General features: G+C 40.9%; 1 long non-coding RNA gene across 1 annotated transcript in view; it reads left to right on the top strand.

The window, feature by feature from the left end:
- The window catches only part of LOC116486012, a 199,109-nt gene extending 185,380 nt beyond the window's left edge, over nucleotides 1-13,729 (top strand). The window contains exon 7 of the long non-coding RNA XR_004252922.1: nucleotides 13,566-13,729. This is a non-coding gene — a long non-coding RNA (uncharacterized LOC116486012). The remainder of the gene's footprint in view (nucleotides 1-13,565) is intronic.
- The last annotated feature ends 400 nt before the right edge of the window (nucleotides 13,730-14,129 follow it).

The following is a 14,129-nucleotide window of genomic DNA, read 5'->3' as shown; positions in this document are numbered from 1 at the left end:
TACCAGTGCATCTTGTATTAGCTTTGAGTGTTGTAGAACTAGCCATAGCAAACACTCTGGGCTGGGTTTGAAGTTGGCAAGACCCTGACATGAGTGGCATGTGGGATGGGTATCCCTGCTTACTGCACCCTTGTTTTGCATGGGGGAAGTGTGGTAGATGTTTCTGCTGTGGAGTAAGATTGGTGAAGATTGTGCGTGCAGTCTGTGTGCTTGGCTTTTTGGACAGTGAAATCTATAATGCTACAGAGTAGTCCTTTGGCAATAATTTCAAGGTGTGGAATAGTAGGACTTTAAGAAAATATGAATTAAAAAAGGTACTTTAACAGTGCTTTCCAATGCATAAGGTCTTTGCTCTTATCTGTTAAAAAAAAAATAAATGTGAGAGAATCAGGGTAAAAGGGTGTCAAAATACTTGGGAGTAAACAATAAAAGACTGTCTAAGCATATGTAGTCCTGTGTGTAAATCAGATTGTTTATTGTGAGGTTATATCCTCAAAGCAGCTGCTCACAATAGCTTGTTGTACCAGTTCTACAAGATTTTCTGAAAGAAAATCAAGATATGAAGCCTAGTTTGCTGCCAACATTTGTTTCACGGAGGCGTCCTGCATCTTTGTACCCTGTGCTGGCAGTCTTTATGTTTTGAGAAGGAACTTTGTTTCTCTTTCTCAATCAAGAATAAATGCAGTGCAGGACCAAAAAAAAATGGGGGAAAACTGTTTCTTTGCATTTTTGTTTTCCTTTCAGAAGCTTGAAGTTAGGAGGGAGAAATACTAGAAATTGAGCTAAGTGCTTTAGAGCACGTTTAGCTATTATCGTTTGTATACACCCATGAATCTCTCTCCTTTTATTACCAGCCCTCAATGAAATGTGGAGATTATCACTAGTCATGCGGAAGCATTTAAAAATTCAGGCAGAGACAATAGGAAGTGTCAGACAGTAATGGAATAAGTACAGCAAAATTACAAAGACAGCAGCTATTCATTAATAAATTAGAACCTTGTAGGTTGTTATTATTATTATTATTATTATTATTATTTTAACTGAAGGGCTCTAACTTGCAGATGATATTCCTTTGAAAGTAACTTTATGCTGTCCCTCTCACCCTGTTTGAAAAATAATAATAATAATAAATCCCTTTTTAATCATAGAGTGAATCATTTATTAATACTCCTGACCACATGTTTGGAAGTAAATTTAGCATAAAGGAGCTGGAACCACAGCCACCTCCATGGGCAGGTGGGGAACTATGAGGTGCAGCCCCAGGCACGGGACTATGAAAATGGGGTGAGCAAGAGCAAGCCCTGGAGCAGTGCTGTCCCTTTCTCCTACTCTGCTTACTGGAAACACTGGTGTTGCATGCAACACAGCCAAAACGTGATGTAAGAAAGGACCAGCTAAAGGGCATGATGCGCTGGGGTAATTTTGGCAGTACTACCGGGAGGTATGGGGTGGTGTTCCCCTGGTGCGCAGCCCAGCCCACGGGCTCGGCATGGGATTCCCTGCCTTGTGACTCAGTATTTGGCAGGGGACAGCCTCGCCGCCCCCCCTCCATTTTGGGCCCGTGCACTGGGAGCACCGCCCGGGTTGCTGTGCTCATGTTTTCCATCTGAAAGCACCGAGGGCAGCTGAAGTGAAGGCCACCCAGTGCTTCCAGCCAGCAGCTGCAGCAGCGGGTCTCGTCTCGGCCAGGGTCAAGCATGTTCTCACTTATCCGCATTACATATGGGTGGCCGCGGACCCCTCGGGAAAGCACATTTTCTCACTATCTGGAGGTGGCAGCTATTGTCTGCCTTTCCAGCTCTGCTGCTCAGAATGGTTTTCTGCTGCTTCCTGCATCTGCGGTGTTGTGCGCGTTTAGTGGTCTCGGAACAACACATGGGAGAAAACCTTTCAGATCTGCAGCTCTGCTACAGAGGGACCAGCTTAATGAGAAATGCTTGTTTTCAAAAAGTTTTTTATTAAATAAAATCCCTTGTTCCTTTCTCCATCCCTTGCCCCTTTTGCTCCTTCTTTTTCCCAGCTGAGGGCTAGAGGTGACTTCTGTATGCAACATAGTTTTCTGATCATCTCTCTGAAGGCTAAGTCCCCTGATCTTCTGTACAAAAATGCCACTTCTTATTAATTTTTTATGAATCGATCTTATTAACCCGACTTTCATTTTGTGTAAACTGTAATTAAAATGTATGAAGAATTTGACTTGCAGTGTGCCCTTCTGGGTTGATGGTTGAGCCTGCCTTAGCAGCATGGATCAAGAGCACACAGACACTGATTATTTTTTTCTTTAAAGGAAGACTTGGGTCATTTCATGGGGGGCAACTGGAGCCTCTGAAAGAGGAACCTGGGAATGCTTTTTCTTTTTGGCAAGATTTCTGCAGCCACATGTGTACAGTATGGACCTCTGGCTGGAAATGCAAGGAACGAGCTCAGCTCACAGCCTGCTCTCGCAAAGTCAACATGTTCCTAGTCTCCAAATAGCTGCTTTATTAGGTGATGTTTTAAATTTCCTTCTGCCCTTTTTTGGAGGGTATTTCTGAATAAGGTAGAGGGGAGTGACATTATCTGTGACCCTACCCGAAACATTGCTAGAGAAAAGTGAACACTGTTCTGAGAAGCTTGCAAGGACAAATTTGGTTGGAGTACAGTCAGGCTGCTGAATTTCAGAGATTTGAGACAGGCTGGGGAGAGGCCAGTGTGTGTGTGCAGTGCTGGTTTGTTTCTGTACTCTGACTTTTAACAGTTACCTCACCATTTTGAGTGCTTATTTCTACCACCCTTAGGCCAATCTAGTTATTGTAATAGGTATGCATGTTTGCAGATAAATCTGTGATAAAAGCTTTTTTTGTACATTTGTAGATGTCTAAAGGCAAAACTGACATCAGAGACACTGCTCAGCTTATTGCCAGTTTTCTTCCCCCAAACTCCAAAGAATCATACTAAGATAGCCAGCTGGTAAATGATAATTTGCAGGCAGTATTTGCAGAATCGCTGTTGTTGTGCAACTTTCAAGCTACATTTCTTTATACATTATAATCAACTTTGGACTTTTCTCTCTTCTCTTCTCTTCTCTTCTCTTCTCTTCTCTTCTCTTCTCTTCTCTTCTCTTCTCTTCTCTTCTCTTCTCTTCTCTTCTCTTCTCTTCTCTTCTCTTCTCTTCTCTTCTCTTCTCTTCTCTTCTCTTCTCTTCTTTTTCTCCTTCTTTCAGTATTTTATAGCCATTTCAGGGGAGGAAAATACTAAAAATAAAATATGATCCATGACATGACTGAGCCCTCATCCAAATTAAGAGTTGTGAGAATTGTTTTAAGTAGCATGGTTTTTAAGTTTGGATATTGTTGATAGCTGTGACTGTGATGTTGACACTAGCAGTAGATAGCAATTTCCAACTTTTTTTTTTTTTTTTTTTTTTTGGTGGCTGATCTGATTATCTCTGCTTCTGCTTCTTTACACTGTACTGCATGCAGCCTGCTCTTTACAACCAGGATACACATATTGAATGAAAATGCTCAGTGCAGTTGCCCTTGTAGTTTTAATCTCCCCTTGCCAAGGTTTTAAAAGCAAGGCTGGTTTGTTGTTGACTTATAAAACATCCCTTTTGGCTGGTTCTGTTTATGGGGATCCCCCCTCACAAACAACTGAAGCTGATAACCGCTAGCACCTTCCCTTGCATCCCCGTGCCCTGGCCACAAGACTGCTGGCTGGGTGCTTGCTCCAGCGCTGCTCCTGGACTGCTATTTTGGAGGGCAATCAGTTTTTCCCCTTTGATGCCCTGATGAATTCACTGGCTACACATGGCAAGGATGTTTTCTTGTCCCTTGGTTTCTGATCCATCCTGTGACTTAGGGTATAGCGAGACAACAAAGCTTGACAAGGAGAAGATGTCTGCTTTTCCCATTAGAGATTGAGCATAGCCTTTCATGATGCCCCTTTTTTTACAGATGTAACCAGATGTGGTGTTTCTGGTAAGAGGCTCTAGGCTAGCCTGTCATGTCAGTGCAGTCATGTCTTTGCACTTGAATTGCTTCTGGTATGTGCCTTAATTAATTAATAATGTAATCTATCCAAAGAAGCCTCCTCTTTCCTTAGATAGAGGTTTCTCATTTAAAACACAGTAAGAGTGTTTCTTCTGATGCTATTCTTTTCTCCTCTGTGCAGGGGCAAGCCAGCATTGTTGTGCATGCAGTGTTGGCAGGTAGTTCCCTCGCTGTGGCCAGAGAGCAGGAGCTCTGAGACAAGCCATGGCAGACGACCTTGGAAGAATTGGGCTGTGTTCCTAACAAGGCACTCCTTTTTTGAACAGGTGAAAACCCACCTTCCTGCCACACCCATGTATAACTTCTCTGGGGGCAGATGTCTGTCAGGGCTGCTTTTTGCTTTCCTGAGAATATAGCAAAAGGTTAGCAAAATATTTAAACCGTAACATATTCACAGGCTGAGTGCACGAGGTTTATTTAAAGGAAGAGAGTGCTATTAATGGAAAGCATGTGGTTTACTTTTTTTCCCCCCAGAGTGGGAATGTTGCTTTGGGATTTGGCATGCTCTTCCATACAGTATGTGAAATGAAGAGAGAAAGGTTTGGGGAAACTTTCCATACATTCATGTCCAATTTCTCTCACACCAGGTGAGAAAACTTACCGATTATTGTGTTTTGTGTACTCATATTTCACTTGTTTTTGAGCAGTATTTTTATTTTTTCCTTTACAACCAAATTATGCTTTTGTCTCCTTTGTAGTAGTGATACATTGATAATCTGAATTAAATGCAAATTATGGGTGCTGATGAGGAGTGATAGGAGAAAAAGACAATACAGCTGTTGCAAATGCTTCATAATAATAACTGCCAATTTTAAAGTTCATTTCCTTGCATTTAAAGTGAAATGTTTAAAGTAGCTATGTGTAGCTGGAAATGTTGCTATACTTAAAAAAAAAAAAAAAAAAAAAAAAAAAAGATTATTTCATACGCGATACTTGGTTATCATTGTGTCAATTATGGCTTGTCAGGCAACATTAGTCTTTGATATCTGACATTTGTGGAAGGTGTTTATACTTTTCAGTGCTTTTTAGCACTCTCCTGTATGTTTGCTACTTGCAGGGTTGAGTAAGATACTCAGCTCTACAGTCTAATATTGGCAAGACTGGTAAAACGTTGCATGAGTCAAGCAAATGTTGTACCAGGTCTTTGCATGATCTCGGGGCAGTGTGCAATGGCCCTACCAAAAATGAGAATGGAAACTTGCAATGTGGCATGCAGGATTTCAAGCTTTTGCAAAAAACACTGCATGCTCTTAATTTACAAGGTCATGCTGAGAGTGGTTGTGCCTTCCCACCAGTTTGCGGAACACAGCTCACAGCAGGAGAGATACAGGAACATGGCAGTGCAGAGGGCTGTCCTGTGCAATGTGGGTTTTCTACCCTTGTGTGAGCTGTCACCTTGCGGCATCCATGCTGGAAGTTTGAAACACTTGGATTTCTGTTCAAGCCATTAAGCACTTTCATCTAATGAAAATAACCTTATTGTAAAAAGGAAAGCATTAAACCAAATGATAACTGACTTTTCTTTCTCTGCTAATTTTTTAAATTTGAGAGCTTTTGGAGTGCTTAGCCTTGCAAGTTCAGATTTCTTTTTTAAATTGCTTTACAAAATCACAGGATGTTTCTGTGGTAAATGTACATCTGTGTTGGCTTTCGCTGAGCTTTGGAAATAGGTCAGGAATTAAAGCTCCGGCTTTGTGGTTCTAAGGAAAGCCCTTAAGAAAGTCTCTCAGACATAAGAGGGTAAAGAGGGGTCACCAGAAATGCAGTTTGAACGTGTATAGATTGTGTGGTCTCTCTTGTCTACATGTATGTACTATACTCTACACACACACGTATGTGTGAGCTTTTTGAAATGACACTCTCCAGTACTTGCTTAGAAAAGGCATTACTACAGGGATAAAAAAGAGGTGGTCATGGGAAAATGTTGAGGGAAATGCTTTGCTGTTGCAGTGGTAACTCCTTGTGTGCCTCAGGTTTAGCCATATGGCTTGAGCTTAGCTCTGTTGCTTTGTGCACCTCTGTGGAAAAACCTTGTGAGGCTTGCCTTTGCTGTGTGGCTGCATTGCCATGGAAACCAGCGTGAACCAAACCCTCATGCTCCGGGCCTGCCTGCAAATGCACAGAGGTCATGTCGGCATCTGCCCTGCACTGCCCTCTTGCATTTTGCAGGCACTGCTAAGATGGAGGTGGTGAGAAGATGAATAGGGGCTTGCAGGGGAAGGGAGGAGGAGCTGAATTGCCCAGGGAGCACAAGTGGCCAATGAAGTGTGGCAATAGTATGATCCAATCATTTTGACCAACCCCCAGATATTACTGGTTTGCTCTAGTGTGATCTATGTTGCTTTTTCGATCTCAGAAAAACAGTGGAAGTGTGCAATTGCTTCTGCAGTGGTGGGAGGTGTGGGGGTCTTTTCTTATCCCCTCGCCCTGGGGCTCAGAAGGGCACTTTGAAGGAGCTCTGGGTGAGCTCCAGGGGGTGCACTGCTGGAGCAGGGCACAAAGAGAGGGGGAGAAAAGTGTTGACACTAGAGTTAAACCTGGACATGGTTTCTGTAGCTTCTCCTTCAACATTTAAATAAACAAAAAGTAATAATAATAATAAAAGCCTTAGGGGAAAAACAGCAGCAACAACAAACAAACAAACAACTACCCCCCCCCCAAAAAAAACAAAGCAAAACAAACAAACAAAAACAAAACAACAACAACAACAACAAAACAAACAAACAAACAAAAAAAAACACAAGCAAGCTAAAGAGAAAGGAAGCAAAACAAGATCCAAGGTTTGGTGTAAATGGAATTCCCCTATTCATGTCCTTCCCTTCCTCCTAGGGATCTTACATAGCAGGATTACCATGTGTGAGATACTTTTTCTGTGCAGCAGAATAGGAGGGCAGAAGGAAAATAGGATGGGACGAGAGAGAAGTTTCTTTCTTTCTTTCTTTCTTTTTTTTTTTTTTTTTTTCTTTCCAAAGTGCATTTGAGCTTTCCTTTGGCATAAGCAACTTCCCCTATCTCTCCCTAAGTCCCTTATTTATTAGACCTGTGGGTTGCCCTTCAGCAATCTCATAACAGTGTGGCTTTTTGCTACTCTAAAACATTAATTTCCAGGAAAACTGTGTAAGTAGGCTGTCTTCACGGCATGCACAATTATTCATTTTTGTGTGCCCAGGTTGCTCTGAACCTCTCCTCCTTGCCTTTCTCTCTGCCTCCAGGGCTCTCTGCATGTGCTGAGATGCAGCACAGCCAGGAAAGCCCCTGTCCCCTGAATACTACCTTTATATGGAGGAGGAAAAATAACATCTATAGGCACGGTAAGGAGGACCTGTTTCTTTGTTGTGAACATTGCTGAGTTTAACTGGGAAAGGTAAGCATGGCTAAAGGTCAAGAAATCTGAGTATGACATAAACCATGGTTAATGTACTAAATCAGTGCAGCTTCAAAGGTACTTCTCCTTCTTTGTAGCTCTGGCTGTCTTTTTCCTGAGGTAGCTGAATCAAACCAGACTGTCTGGCTGGGAAGATGGACGTATTAGCAAAATCCTTGCTCCATGTTTATTTCTTCTCATCCTGCCTTCCAAGCAATCTGTGGAGCCTATGGGCAGCCTGCTGTCATGTCAAAATACTTTAAGCGTGGCCTCTTCCTACCTTGTTGCACCCCTTTCCCTTCTCTGCTTGCCCCCTGCTGATTCAGATGGCAGCATTAGTGTGATGACAGTCCTGCACAGTTCTTGATAGAGTGCATGTGCCAAAGCCAACGGCAATTATTCCCCCAGCTCATGATCTGGGCTGCAGGGTGAGATCATTGCCATGAGGTCACCATGCTGCGGTACCCTCTAGGTCCAGCTCCCAGCTGCATGTGGCTTGTTGTCACGTATATGTATCACTGCTAACCGTGTCTTTACATGATGATGCACTGACCATGGCTTGCTGTCCTTTTTTCTCTGATACATATCACCTCTAATTTAGAAGAAGTCTTCACTTCTTCATGTATTTTACTAATGTACATTTTTTTTCTGAGTTATAGGTTTACTTCCCCGTACATGTCCTATCAAAAAAGAAATGAGCTAATAAAGATTTAAATATGCACTCTAAGCATGAAGCTGACAATATTCAAGTTAAAAAGGAAAAAAAAAATCTGAAAGTCAACCTTTTTTTTTTTTTTTTTTCTTTTTCTTGCAACTTTTAAAATGTCACTGCCAAGAGCAGTGACCACAGTGGTGAATGAAGCTATGGAAAAACAGAGCTAAATCTGTGTTTTGATGTTGTTTTTATAAGATCTGGTCCCCTCCTTTTTGAAATTGTGAGTCAGGGAAATGTGTGCACAAAAGCTCAGAAATAAATACCTGGACTCTTTTTAGAATGAAAATACTTGAAATGCATAAAGTTTACCTTCATGCATGTGCTTTGTTTGTGAAATGAATCGGTGAAATTTGGCACGCTTCTTAAAGAGGCCTTTTGCCAGTCTTTCCCCATAGTCTTAGGTCATGCCTTTGCATAATGATGTGATCCATGGTGGGCAGGAATAATTCAGCCTAACTATGAATAATGGCAGTATTTGTGGTGAACTGGTCATGACATTCTCACTTGAGCATTTGTCTTTGGGGACTACGTCTTCAAGTCATGAGATTTGCAGTAATGTCAAGAGTGAGAACAGCACAGGAATAGCCTGGGTGAGGGGAAAAGGGGACACTTGTTTTACAGGGTCCACCATAGAAGGAGAAAGGAAAGGAAAAAGGAAAAGAAAGGAGAAAGGTGAGGGGAAAGGGAAAGGGACAGGGAAAGAAAGGAGAAAGGGGAAGAAAAAGGGGAAAGGAAAAAGGAAAGGTAAGTGGCAAAGAGTGAAGGGAAAGGGGCAAAGGGAAAGGGAAAGAAGACTTGCTTTAAATACTGACATTTTTACAGTAATCTCTTTGTGATATTCCCTCCACCCCCAGATATTCTCTGTGTCTGAAACAGCACATGTCTGCAGCCTTGTGCACAAAACTCACTAGAGTCCCAGTGAGGGGAAAAACAACTTGTAAGGAACTAGGTGAGTAGAGAAGTAAAGGGGAAGCATCGAGTTGGAAGGAGCTTCTCAGTAGTCCAAAAACCCACAAACTTAAAAAACAGCACATGCTTTTAAACATGCTGGAATCAGACACACTACCCCAGATTTGGATTATCCTGGGCAGAGGAAGAAGAGAAGCATGTTAATTCTTGGGATCATGTTTAAATAGGGATACAATGTAAACACTGTCATGCCAGAATGAGCTACTTCCATCATGCCTCATTGGTGTCCATTGTTTCTAAGCTTTAGGTATTTGGTGTCTTTGAAGGTTAGATTTCTAGATGTAAGTTATTTATTACTAAGTAGAAAGGGATGTGTGAAAAATGCAGGCCTCCCCACTGCAATTTACAAAGGCAATTTATTTACCTGTGCAAAGTATTTACCTGTGGGTAAATACTTACGGTAGTTGCATATAGGAATAGTCTGGACACTATAGTTTTGAATAAAAACAGGTTTAAAGTACTGTGGTCATGCTGATTAGATGTGTAGGCTGCAACTGCTTTGTGTTGAGGCAAAAATATGTTTACAGGAAGACTAGTGAAATGGGAAAGGAGTATCTGTGGTTCAAGGGAGAAGAATTATTAATGTTCCAGTGACTTTTGTAAACTGAAAGTCTGGGAAGCTGGTTGTGGGCTAAGAAAACCACAAGTATTCTGGCTTGGTTTAAATTCAGTCTCCCCAAATTTGTTTAAATATGTGAGTAGGAATCCAAATATTGTGGTGACAGAAGAGCTGACACTCTGTATGTCTTTCACATATTTCAAAGTTATGTTAAAGATAGTATAGTGACTGTTTTGGAGATTTGTTTCCTTATTGTACCATTTCTTTTTCACTAAGGATGTGGCTTCAACCAGTTATTTACTTACTTGCCCTCAAACAGGATTTCATTTTTTTTTAATACCTTTTTTTTTTTCTCAGTTAGTGCCCAAAGCACAAGTCCTCAGTATTGGCTTCTGCAGAAAGTCCAAGGCTGCAATTCCACGTGACTCCAAAAGGTGAAACACTAAGAAAACAATCATGATGTCTGATTTCTTTTAATCTGCTTTTATTATGCAATTGGTCACTGTGCTAGAATATCCTCACTGGTAACCCCTTTGCAGTTATCAAATGCCTCTGTTTTGTTTCAGTTCTTTACCAGCTGTAAAAGACATTTTATTGCCTTGTATATTTTTCCACCATAAAACTCACCACTTCAGTAGATTGCCTCAGTGCTACTTTACAGATAGCTCAAAAACGGAGAGTTTTTAAACATTTAGTGTAGCCAGTGGCCAGGTACACACCGGCTAGTATGTCCAGAGCAAGCAGCATTCTGCCCAGGGGTTCCCCCGGCATGAGGCCATGGTCCATGCTCTGTGCTGCCGGCGACCGGCTGGCTGGTGCCTGCTGCCAGAGCTGCTCGCCAGCAGGCACAGCTCCTGCTGAGCCTCGCTGCAGGGTGTAACGTCTTTGCAGTCAATTAACAACATTGCTATTAAAAAAGGTCCAGATTCCTTTCTGATTCGGCAGAGTGCTTCAATACATGTTCAAAGTTAGGTACTTGATTAAAGTTTTCTGTAATAAAGATGTGAAGTCTTGTGCTTGAGGATAGGCAGGTAAGTACGTTCCCAAATCAGGGCCTGACATGTTACAGTTCTTAGAGGTTTCCAGGAATCTCGAATATCCTGAAATACTGACTTTGCTGCTTTCCAAGCTGAGTATAACCTACAACTGAAAAACAAACTCAAACCGTATTACTGTGAAGTATTCCGGAAAGCCTTCTAAATTACATTTTCCAGTCATTACTGAGGCTTGTCTAGTCAAAAACTGTTTACATTTCAGTAACCTTAAATAAATAAATAAAATGACATAACCCTGGCTTTCAGGAAACTGAGTTTTTTAAATAAAAATAAATAAATAAATTGGTAAAATGAATAAATTCCAAGTAGATGGAGAAAGAAGCCATAATTAATTGAGTTGTTAGACACATCCTGACTGTAACATTTCTCACATTTCAAGGTGGTATTTTATGGCTTGCTGCCTGTGGTCAAGAAATGAGTTTTAGGAGAACCAAAATCCAAGTTTTCACCACAGTATTATATTCAACAATTTATACCAAATTCCCTATGCTTATTTTCTAATGTATAATGCCCACTTACACACTTTTTGTAATATCCTACTGATAAAGTACTAGAATATTAGAAAAACATCTTTGTTCCAATCCAGAGTATTAAAAGCAGACTCATAGCTATTCTCTGACTGACTGTGATTAATTTGTACATATAACCACTGTGTTGCTTGTGAGAGTGGGTCTACCCATCTTACTATGAGGTCTAAACTTGTCATTTTCTGTAACAGTATGCTAAACAGTCATATTTCATTATTTCATCTTCTGCAATATCTGACCTTCTAATATTCCCACTGAATATAGTACAAAACTCCAGCTGACTTCAGAGACTTGTAAACTCTGAAAAAAAAAAAAATAGTTCTTAAACACCATTTGTGGTAAGGCAAGGCAGGAGTCACAGATCAGGGACCGTCTCCAGTTCCCACTCTTGCTTCTCTGCGTATGTTTTAGGGGTAAGGCTCTAAGCCTCATACCTTGCCATATTTCAGAGATGTGCTTTTGTTGGTGCAATGCTTGAAAGCTGAGAGGTGCAGGTTCTGGAAGCAATGAATTCCAGAGAGCTGGGCAACCTCTGCTACAAGTCTGACCCCCAAAATCCACATCCTCCTTCATTTGCCCCAAACTTCCATACATTTCAGGTGAAGAATTTGGGGTTCAGTTGTGCAAGCTGCTTTTGATGAAAATATTCCATTTCCAGCCCCTCCCAGACAGGAGTGAGCCTGAGCTAGGAGACTGCATTAGAAAACATGCAAACTCTGGAAAAGTTTGGAGCACATGTGAACTTTGCTACTGATATTAGATAAATAATCCTGTTCAGAACCTTACAGCACAATTGAAACAGAGCTTTTGAAGAGACTGAACTTGGATCGTGGTTTTATGGCTATCTCTAAAATATTTTATCACTGTTTTATGACACAAGGGTGTAAATTATGGGGCTGTAAAAACCTGCAATGTGAAGGTTTTATCCTTTGCTTATGTACAAAACATGAATAATGACATTTTGGTTTTAGGCTAATATATATATATATATATATATATATATATATATATATATATATATATATAGTGCAGCTTTGGAAGCCATGTGTATTATAGAAGGGTTACTTTGAACACTTTACTTAATATTTTTTTAAGCGTGGGTAAGTGGTTTGTGTAAGTTGGTAGTGTGTAACTATTTTCAGTCCACTGATATAGGTCAGAGAAAACAGAATGATGAGAAGAATGGGGGGAAAAAGTGTGTGTTATATGTATGTAATTACTATTAGTGTGTAAGTAGCATGTAACACTATAAGGATCAAAGAGGAAAAGTCTTCTATTACATGAACTAGTATAACAAAAAATTTCTTTTGGAAGCATAAGACCTTGTTCAGGCCTGAAACAAGCCTTACACAGTTTGTGTGTAAATATAATGAATTGGTTTATGTGCTATGTGCGCAGGTACACACGTGCTTATGTAAATGCAGCTAAATATATGCAGCAACAGCTACAATATTGACTTGCCTGTCTTATTGCATGTTCTCTGTTTTTAGATTAGGATTGGTAACAAATTAAAATGTTTAGCCTTCTACTACTTTTTAAAGCTAACATAAAACAATATAATTCAAGGAATGTGTTATGCTTCTGTGTTAAGGGAATTAAAGATCTATTCCCTTTGGTTATGACTTCACCAGAATTCATCAGTAGCTTACCCTGGCTTTTATCTCTTTGGCTTTGTTACTGATACTCCTTCAGATTTTGTTCCATCCCATGTTGATGTGATTCATCATCATTTCCTTCCACTGTCTCATGCTGAGTGACCATGGGCAGAAAACTTGTTTTCATCTGCTCCTTAGTTAACATTCTTGTTCCAGTAGACTCACTCAGATAAATTATTTCACAAGTTTTGAAAGTTATTTTATATTTGTGAACTCCATGTTATCTTCCTGTCACCAGCCTTGGTATCAGTGTCCTTTCCAGTCTCTGAGAAAAATGTTTTATACTGATTGGGATGCTACTGAGGTGTTAAGCGCCTTCCCTTCCCTTCCCTTCCCTTCCCTTCCCTTCCCTTCCCTTCCCTTCCCTTCCCTTCCCTTCCCTTCCCTTCCCTTCCCTTCCCTTCCCTTCCCTTCCCTTCCCTTCCCTTCCCTTCCCTTCCCTTCCCTTCCCTTCCCTTCCCTTCCCTTCCCTTCCCTTCCCTTCCCTTCCCTTCCCTTCCCTTCCCTTCCCTTCCCTTCCCTTCCCTTCCCTTCCCTTCCCTTCCCTTCCCTTCCCTTCCCTTCCCTTCCCTTCCCTTCCCTTCCCTTCCCTTCCCTTCCCTTCGAAGGACTAGGGTGAAATGTGTGGCTATACTGGTATGAAATATGTGATTTCTACTGGTTCTAAGTGATTATTGTTCAAACTTCTAGGTGATGTCTTCACTTTGCTACAAGATGCAGATGGATTACTCTTTGCCAGCTTTCAAGGCAAATATTGCTGTATGGTCCTTGCCCTCAGCAACATCCTCAGTGTCCTGGTGATGGGTGCTTTGAAAGGATTGGGCAGAACAGACGTCATGCAGAGCAGACGTCAGGCTCTGTAAGTACACTGGATAACCTTGTGGCCACAAGTTGGCAATTCCAAGTTTAACTGGAGTGTTTTAAATTAAAAACATCTGGAAATTCTCTAGTGATTTTGATAGGATTTTATGATTTTTAGAGAGATGAAACTTTATATCTAGCTAAAATAAATATAAAAGGAATTTTTATGTTGATTTATTAGTTCCTATAATCAGCAGATGCTCCTGTATCACAAGTATGCCATAATTGACAGGCAGCATCTGATAAAATTCATTATTTTGCTTCTGCTTCTAACAAGAAAGGGAGAAAATGCTTTTGGATATATTCAAGATATATTTCCAAAGATCTATGTCTAGTGGTGTCTCTACATATATATAGAGGGGGATGTTGAAATATTATGTAAAGAGGTGTACA

The sequence above is a fragment of the Aythya fuligula genome, chromosome 2, assembly GCF_009819795.1.
Source record: "Aythya fuligula isolate bAytFul2 chromosome 2, bAytFul2.pri, whole genome shotgun sequence".
In the NCBI taxonomy this organism is placed as follows: domain Eukaryota; kingdom Metazoa; phylum Chordata; class Aves; order Anseriformes; family Anatidae; genus Aythya; species Aythya fuligula.
This window is presented reverse-complemented; position numbering and strand designations above follow the sequence as displayed.